Source organism: Oreochromis aureus, linkage group 11 (genome assembly GCF_013358895.1).
Source record: "Oreochromis aureus strain Israel breed Guangdong linkage group 11, ZZ_aureus, whole genome shotgun sequence".
Classification (NCBI taxonomy): Eukaryota; Metazoa; Chordata; class Actinopteri; order Cichliformes; family Cichlidae; genus Oreochromis; species Oreochromis aureus.
This window is the reverse complement of record NC_052952.1, coordinates 11,032,474-11,042,553: the sequence shown is the minus strand read 5'-3', so window position 1 is coordinate 11,042,553 and position 10,080 is coordinate 11,032,474.

Genomic DNA, 10,080 nt, shown 5'->3' with positions numbered 1-10,080 from the left:
AACAAAACAGAATGGACATTTATATCCACGGTTCTGCTTTGGCTCAGAGTAAGGGAGCATGTTTAGGTGGCCTCCCTGTGCAGGCAAGAGCCCAAATCACAGGGCGTCCCCACTTCTCCACCACTACAGTTAGTCAGCAGCTTTTGTTGTTTTCTGACCACAGTTTACATGCAGCCTGGCTCATTATTCATCTCCTGAGAGCGACGTAGCAGGCCCCCATGTACATTACCCCTTTGCTCTGTTTATCAGTTGGGCCTCTGCCTTTCCACCACACTTCCCCTTCGCCCTGCTTCACAGGGAGAGTTCCTGGCACCATCACATGATACCCGGCTCACCATCGTTTGCGGTGCGTGTTGTTTACAGTTCCCACAGCGGCCTTTTGTTGTCCATCATCATCAAGCGAAATCAAATTATTCCACAAGACAGAGACCTCGGCTTTCCTTACTTTTCACTTCTGCCCTCTCGCTCTTGGTATTTTCCTTCCCATGTTCACCACAACAGAAGAACACTGTTAGTTGGAGATGGTAGTTTTAATGCACATGCTGTCTATTACTGTGTGTGCTTCCATAATACAGTGATAAAACAAGTTCTCAGGAGCCCTCAGTCTCCAGTGATGCAGACTATAATTAGGGAGAGAGAGGGAGGGTATGTAGGGGGGGTTCCTCTCTACACACCACGTAATGCTGTCCAGACGCTGAGGAAATTCTGTTTGTGCCCATGTTTATACATGTGTGTACTTGCGAGATCTGGTTTTGTTTTATGTTGGATGCTAACTGCAGCAGAGCAGTTTCCTGATGTCGGTCTGTGATAATAAAATGATTCGAGACCTAACTTGTAAATATAATCATACTCCAAACACTGGTTGGATTGATAATTACAGAGATGCCTCCTTCTTTACTTTCTCTGTTTTTGGTGATTTACATATTATTTAATGGGGTTTTAAGCAATGGTTCTCTTCCTGCTTCATTCATCTCTCTATACTAAATCTTTTATCCCTCCCTTTTGACCTGTAGCAGTTCTTCTCTTCAGCTCCTCATTTGGTCACCTCTGCCCCTTTCCTCCTCTCTTTTGTTTCTCAGAGGGGAACCCACCGAAGGAGGGAGGTCCACTGTTTTGGAACAATGACTCCTGATTAAACTCCCTTCAGTCTGAAAGTGACCTTCAGCCTGCTGAATCAGTGACAACAAACGGCACACTTAGGACACTTGCATACAATCGATGACTTCAACCTAATTATTAGCATCAGAACAAACTGGCTCCCAGGTTCTCCACACAATAACAACTTAGAGAGCAAATTTTGAATCCAAACGAGAAGGTGAATGCAACTGGAACTAAAAAAAGTTATTTTTTAAAGTTAAAGTTATTTGACTCATTATTGCTATCGCTATTATTATTGGGATTTTCTTTTGTATGCATGGCAATAATGTCATTGATTGTGGAATTAAAATCTGATGCCTTTGCAGCCCGTAAGTGGGACACAGTAAAAATGAGACGTTTCAGTCAAACTCCCGGCCACAGCAAGATGACTACATGAAATGGCAGATTCTATTTGTGACCCAATAAAATACACTAGTTTCAGTTGTCTGTCTAAAAAATATGAATTAACTCATAAACAAAATGTTTTGTTGTACTGTACCACAGTGTAAGACTTGAATCTTTGTAGAGCCTACAACATAATCTATGTAAGTGGCCCACATTTTTGCTCGCATTCATGGTTGTGCGGGTGCTTTATGTGTTAATTAGCATGTGGGTTGCTCTCCAATAGGAATTTGCTGACATTTGTGAGTCCTTGTGTTGATGCTATCAAAAGGATTCCTTATATTTAGACAATGATTTTATTCTCTCACTGATAAATTCAAAAACTGCAACGAAAAAGTAGCCAGAAATGCACAGGATGGTGCTAAACAGACCAGTCACAATTATCGAGAAATGCACATCAGGTAACACTGTAAGTTGCAGCATAACGTTTCAGAGGGGTTTGCAGTTAAGGACTGGTAGCTCTAGCATAGATTTCCCGCTGAAGCAGGAAGTGTCCAGCACATAACAATGACATTTCCTTTTTACCCATTTTTTTTTAATCCACTGAGCAAACGCGTTCTAAAATGTTAATAAGAGACATCTAAAGTGTGGCTGGAGGGCTTAATTTTGTTAGCTTTGTTCTTTTCACTTTGTTCCCTCGTTGTTTCAACGTCTTCCCATTCCTCCTGATCCCTGGTCAGAGGTCACAGTATTGTCTCATGATGTCCTCATCAGATCTGACTTGAAGATGTGTCACACCTTTGTTTGCTAGTGACAGATAGCAAGTGATTATACACCTACTGACCCGTGACACGAGCTAACACGTTGGCCTTTTTTCACAGAAATGTGTGGAGCACCTGATGCATGAGGGCTTCAGTATGTATGTAAATCCTGTGTGGCTGTGTGCGCTTCAGATGGAAGGGGTGATGAATGTGTGAAGGCGAGAAACTTCATAGTGCACAGCTGGTGTACAGGATTGCCCAAGCTACCAGACATGCACACACACACTAACATATGTGGTGCAGGTGCTGTGCACCTGTCCATAGCCAGGGGAGTTTGAACACCTGCAAGTCCTCCACCCTTTCTCGCTTTGCATCACCCACCCTCAGGTCAACTTGGTGCCCTCATCCACACCGTGAAACCAGGCTTTGCTCTTGTAGGTAATCATCAAGGTAAGGTGAGAACTGTCATCTTAATGTCTGGGAGGAGAAGCACAGCAGAGGAAGAGCCATTATAGTGCTACAAATCACCACCAGTCCCATCTCACACAGCTGTGTGAAACTCAAACCATGCTCAGAAAAAAACCCCAAAAAACCAGAGGAAGGAGGGCGGGAGGATAACATCGTGTGATTAAAGATACGCCATTATTTTGCAATCAAGGATACAGCACATCCTGTGTATTTTCCTTCTCACACTGACTGAACATGGTGCCACTAGATGACAGCCTTGAGCAGAGAAAGTGAAAGCGATGGCCACAGTTCCTGTGTGTTATATATGTACTGTACTCTAGAATGCAAACTGTTTTCTGTACAATCAATGGTCTGCAGCTTGTAAACAAGCAGTTCAGAGGCGTTTGAAGTGATAGAGCTGTGGTTGAGAAAGTGCAGAGCAGCTCTGAGCACATAACATCCTCTTTAAGACAATCGCATGGAAGTGATGAGGGTTGTCGACCCAGGAAATAAAGGGGGTGACTGAACGTCTTGTCACACAACTTCCTTGTCCTTCTTTCACCTTTCCAGAGTTCACTGTCAGCAACCACAGCCGACTGTGATATCACGATCATCTGTGGTTCTATCACACATTAAAGCTCACTGAAGCTATACTCCAAAAACTCATGCTTAACTTAGAAAAACCAACAGAAATTCCAGTTTGTGGTTTGAGTAACCCCTTGTTTTCCTGCATGTGAGCCTCTAAGTTCTTAAGAGGACTTCACACATGCATTGTTGTTTTTGCAAAATGACTTGTTTTTCTTTGTGTGCACTTTTACAGTGGTCTGAAAAAGTGTTTGCCCAGTTTGTGATTTCCTATTTTTTGTATGTTTGTCATTCGTAAATGTGTCAGATCAAACAAATGCACTTATTAGACAAAGATGAACTAAAGATAACAAACCTACATGGCCCTGTGTGAAGAAGTGAATGCCACCTAAACCTAATAACTGGTTGGGCCACGCTCAGCAGCAACAACTCCAATCAAGCGTTTGGTATAACTGGTAATGACTCTTTTACAGCAGTTTGGAGGAATTTCGGCCCACTCATCTTTGTGGAATTGTTGTAATTCAGCCACATTAGTGGGTTTTCAAGCATGAACCTCCTTTTTAAGGTCATGACTTTGACTAGGCCACTCACTTCATTTTGTTTTTCTTAAGCCATTCAGAGGTGTATTTGACTTACTGGTGTGTTTTGGATCATTGGTTTGCTGCAGAAACCAAGTGCTCTTCAGCTTGAGGTCACGAACAGATGGCCGGACATTCTCCTTGAGGATGTTTTGGAAGACGGCAGAATTCATGGTTCCATTTACCGCAGCAAGTCTTCCAGGTTCTGAGGCAGCAAAACAGTCCCAAGACCATCACACTACCACCACCATATTTTACTGATGGTACGATGTTCCTTTTCTGAAATGCTGTCATTTTTATGCCAGATGCAATGGAGAGACACCTTTCAAAAAGTTCAGCTTTTGTCTCGTCATTCCACACGGTATTTTCCCAAAAGTCTTGTGGATCATCAAGATGTTTTCTGCCAAAAGTGAGACGAACCTTTATGAACCTTTTGCTCAGCAGTGGTTTTCGTCTTGGAATTCTGCCATGCAGGCCGTTTTTGCCCAGTCTCTTTCTTATGGTGGAGTCATGAACACTGACCTTAACTGAGGCCAGTGAGGCCTGCAGTTCTTTGGCTGTTTTTCTGGGGTCTTTTGTGACCTCTTGGATGAGTCATCGCTGCACTCTTAAGATAATTTAGGCCGGCTGGCCACTCCTGGTAAGGTTCACCACTGTTCCATGTTTTCGACATTTGTGGATAATGGCTCTCACTGTGGTTCACTGGAGTCTCACAGTTTTAGAAATGGTTTTATAACCTTTTCCAAAATGAGAGATCTCAGTAACTTTGTTTCTCATTTGTTCCTGAATTTCCTTGGATCCCAGTGTGATGTCTGGCTTTTCAGGATCTTTTGGTCTACTCCACTTTGTCAGGCAGATCCTGTTTAGGTGATATCTTGATTGAGAGCAGGTGTGGCAGAAATCAGGCCTGGGTGTGGCCAGATAAACTCAGGTTTCCAAAGATGTGATCACCACAGTTAGTGTAGTGTTAAAAATGCAAACTTCCTATACAAAAAATAGGAAATCAGAATGGCAGCAAACATTTTTTTATACCGCTGAATGTGTTTGTGGAGGGCATCACACTTATTACCACCAAAAATGAGAAGGGAGGGGTAAAAAGTGTTTGTACCAAAGAGCAGCCGGGAGCAAAGGGAGCTAAAGACAAACAGGCAATGGTTATGTGTGTGTGTTCTTGTGTTTGTCAGTGCTGTTCTTCATTAATGACAAATAACCACTCAATGGCTCCCTAACGCCCTTTTTTTAATGACTCTTAACAGCCAAGTGGGTACTCACACACACACACACACACACACACTCACATTCCCCCACACACACATGCAGCCAACATGGCAAACATGGTGGCTGTGACACATTTCCTCTTCTACTCTTGCAAGGATCATAAAGCCATAATGTTGCAAAGCGAGCCTAATATAAGACACCAGTGAGGATGTATCATGAGAGCATTTTTATATCCATTCATACAATTTCCATTGATAACTAGAGATTCTCTGAGCCAAAACCAGCATGTACCAAGGCTCAAAGCATGGAAACAACCTCGACAGGAGACTAATCTGCCGTAGAATAAATACAACCACACACCCACTCACTGACATTCCCACTAACGAGCAAATTTGCGTCTTCAGCCTCAGCAGACCTGCATGTATTAGCAAAGTGAGAGGAAATGGACAGGCCAAAGGAAATATGTGCAAACACAGCGAGAATTCCACGGAGAGGAAATATTAACGTTCTCTGCTTTACGTGATTTGCAGGTGTTTTAAAATCTGCATTTTTAAATGCACTCTGTGACTCCTGCTAGAACACCTCTAATTGCACTTTTAACTGCTGCATTTTCAGACTTTATCGACCACACGCTGATTAGGAAAAAGACCCAGTACATGCCCATTCCTCCATGTTGTTCCTTAAGGTCCCTTCTTTATCTGTCTTCCACCTCCAGCCCACTTTGCACGGTCCCTGCATCCCCCACATCATCCCTCTCCCTTAGAAATTACATCTTTCAGGATGAGCTGCTCTGCCTCTCAGCAGTGAAGTGCTGTCTAAGCAGGGCTTGAATTTCAACGATGCACCTCAGTGCCTCTTGGGAGGGTCTGATTGAGGTGTAGGGGTACTCTGTGTATGTGTGTGTGTGTATGCTTGTGTATACCGGCAGGTTGTGTGTCTGAGAGCATCCCTTGCCGCGTATACACTTTGCCGAAGTCACTGACAGCTCTCATGGCTGTTTAGCTGAGCGGAATTTGTTATCCATGGGGGTGTGCGTTAGTCGAGGCCAGGATACAGGCATGACGCTCAGATGTTTTCTCCTGTGGGGCTATCACACCCGTATGCCTGCTGGGTAAATTCGTGAGGTGCCTCCAGGCTGCCAACACACTCACACCTGTCCTTTCTGCACAGGTGAGCTGGCTGAGCTTAATTACGTGCCTGCTGGTCTGGCTGTGTGTCTATGTGAGTCAGTGAATGTCTGTTTGTGTGTCTTTTTTGTTTTGTCTTTGTCTGGCTGCACCTTCTGTCACTCTGCTTTTGTTCTCTTAAACTGCTGGAGGAATAAACTGGAGCCACTTGGCAATATTTATTTATTCACACACAAAATAATGTGTCTAAAGATGTGGAGCATCTTTAATAAGTCAAGGCCAAAGTAAAGATACGGGATAGAACAGGATCCCCTAGAGTCTAAGCACCAGTTTTCATGGAAGACATCCAGCGGATGTCTAAGAGAAACTTTCACCTGCAAGGTAATGTGGGGGCAGGGAGGAGCTTGGTATAATGTATTTAAGAGCAGAAAACAACCATTAGCTGTCTCAGAGAACATGGGCAGAAAGATCATAGATCATGTTTTAATTCTAAATGGTGGCATTTTGAAAATGTGGGAAAGTAGCATGACAGAGAAGCAGAAAAGCAGCAAATATAAAAAAAAAATCACTCACAGAGGAATGAAGGAAGAACATGAGGAACTGGATCTTTGCTCATCTGTCACCAAAGGTCACAGCTATATGTTTTGTCGATAGAAATAAGAAATGTACTTCAAAATGATGTTACCAGATATCAGACTATTTCATCTAAATGCCAAACGTAAGTGCATCGGGAAATGCTTCCAGGGGTTACTGGAAATTATACATAAAGTTAATCATATTTTTATTATATTAAATAAATAAAAGCTACAAATTTATAGATGAAGCCACAACCAATAATACTTGTCCTTATTTTCAGTATTGCAAACAACTTATTTGGAGATAATTTATGTGAAATTCAGGAACAAAACCATACCTCACACACTCCCTTCTTCCTTTGTCTATATATGCTGTCCTGTGCTCCAAGCTGTTTGCTCTAATTTTCGTACCTTTGTCCTTTTTCAATTCATTGACCTCTCATTAGTACATGGAGATCTGCCTGGCCCGGGAGCTGCTGCCGGTCCTCACTGAGACCTTCCCCAAACCGCAGCCTCAATTCATGCTTACTCCGTTTGTCATTAACTACTAGAAATGCTGTTAAATGAATATGGGGACGTGGCCTCAGCTGTTGAATGTCTTCTTTTGTTGCTATCACCTTTTTGATCTGACAAACAGTACACATGAAAGCAGTTGGGTGAAGCGCTTCTCCAGCTTCATTTTCCCTTTAGCTCTGCTGTGAGGCCAAAACCTCCTTGCCAGTATACGGACAGTGTGGATCTCAAACCAAACAAACCTGGTAGATTTGACTTAGTGCTTGCTCTTGTTGTTACAGCTTTTCGCCTTGGCGCAGGGCAGTACCCAACACGGACTCTCATCCATGTAGCGTTGAGAGCTGCCCGCAGCTGTAACTACTTTATTATATTTTGCAATATGGCAAGAAAAACTTTAATAGTCTGAAAGATATATCCTTGTTGCCAAACCCAAACATGATAAATAAAAATCTCAAGGCATCTCAAGCCTCAATTGACTGTAAAAAGAAATTTAAAGGGACTGATACAACTTGGTCTGTCAGGCATAATGCTGCAGGTTTAAATAGCTGATACTGAATTAAATGTTATGGGCGGATTAACATAAGCACATCGCGTTCTCCAGCAAACCACAAGACATGCTGTTTATTTTTCTTCCTTTCTTATGATTTTTAAACAATGTTGCTATGCTACTTTGTCTTGCTGTAACACCATAAACAATTTGCAGACCGCACAAGACCCTGCTGGTGGCTGAGGGCTTACTTGTTTGGTTGCCAGGTTGCTGGGATATCCAGTACATATAAAATACAGTGTCATATAAAAGATTTTGCTTTTGCTTTATTCCCATAATTCCCTTGGAGCGATATTCCCTTGATAATTCTTTTCAATCTACATACACGTACGGTGACTGGAGCGATGTATCGGCTAAAAATAAAAATGTAATCGATCCATTAAGCCAAAAAGAACTACAGGAAACCTTGAAAGAGTATGCCTCATGTGATAGAGAGGCCATTAAAAAAAAAAAATGCCCTTGATGTTGAATGTTGGGCGCATATTACAATCTACATATAGTGTATATACAGTATGAGGGCGAGGGGAAGTTGGTTTAATTTGTTTACCTGGTGTGTTTGGATATTGTATGATGGAAAGTTTGTTGTTGTTGTTTTATTTCATTCTTGCTTAGCTTTTGTTGAATATTTTGAGGTTATATGAATCCAAATAAATAAGAAGTGTGTTTGTGTAAGCTTCTGCGTGTGCATGCGGGTCCATGTTAGTTTGTGTAGCAGCCCGAATACCCACAACAGCGTTCGCACGCCTGTGTAACTTTACACTTTATATCATGGGGGCTTTCCAGAACATCTTTGTATTTGCTTGTACATACTTCCTCCAGTTTGCACACACTGGAATCTACACTGTACACTACCTCCCACCTGCTAGACCTGTGCAATGATTCAGCAACCACGGAAAGCTCAAACTTTCTTGGTTTAATTTGTTTACCTGGTTTTAAATGGAAAGTTTGTTGTTGTTGTTTTATATTTCAAGTTTAATATTTTGATTAAAATTGTGTGTTTCTTTAGTCGGTAATTGTTATATGTTATAGTGGATCATGTGTTCATATGCAATCGTTTCTATAACAAAAAATCATTTTATCCGCTTGCACACTGTTACATTTGTTTAAATCCCTGAAAAAAAGAAGCTGTTAATATCTGCAAACTGTAACATAGACTAAGCTTTAGTTATTGTAGTGTTTTTCTGCAGACCTTTAGCACCATACACTAAAAACTGCTGCTGGTTCTTTTGAATAAAGCCAGATGGCTGGGGGATTTCGGCAACCCAGCAGGGCGCTGAGAGAGACATCACAAAAATTTTCAAAGTTCTCCAAAACTGGTGATGTTTGTTTACTTACTTATGATAGGTACACCCAAAAAAATGAATTCTCTATTTGGGGGTTGCTAATTTGTGTCTGGTAAATAAAGATATTAACTAGCCTGTGTAGTAACAAATTAAATCTCTTTGTCAACTCTTAAAATTGGACCACCAACGAGCTCCCCACTTTCTCATACCATGCCATAAACACAAGATCTCGCAATGCAAACAACAACTGGAGGTGGTCGCACTTTGCCACCCATTCTGGTAATGCAGTAAGCAAATGACCAACTTGGCTTTTAGATGCTCGGTTTAGTTGTTTAGAATAAACAGAAACTGAAACGGGTCTATTGGCCATCTGACTGCTACTCGGGTAATTCCTTGGTAAATGGTTAGTCTCTGATTGAGCTTACTAAAGGAGTATAGAAAAAGCTGTATACTGGCACCAGGAGTTTTATCTATCCCTTTATTAGACTCTTAACACTTCATCAGAACTTTCCAGATATGGTGGTTGTTAAAAAAAATGACTGGAGGCATGCCAACCTGCAGCCACGGTAAGTATGACTAGAAGGTGTTGGTGAGTGTTTCAGTGGCAGTTCCTGGAATGGGCCACACTTTACTGGGAACAGTCTGAATCTTTTATACCATTATCTGGAGGTCAAGGTTATTTGTATCAGTCGGCTAAATTTAACAGACTTGAGATGGCAGCTATACTCTATGTTTGCCTTAAAGTATTAGCTATTTCATAATATTTGAAGAAACATCCATATTTTCTCCACACTGCCTGCTTTCAACCAGATAAATTGACTAATATACCTTTCAGTATCTTATTGAAACTGGTCTCAAGAGAACCTTTAATTCCTACCTTTTCCACCAATAAGGATCAGACCTCCGTACCTCCGATTCTCATCAAAAGGTACATGTGCCCGCATTGTAACACTGTGTGCTTCCAACA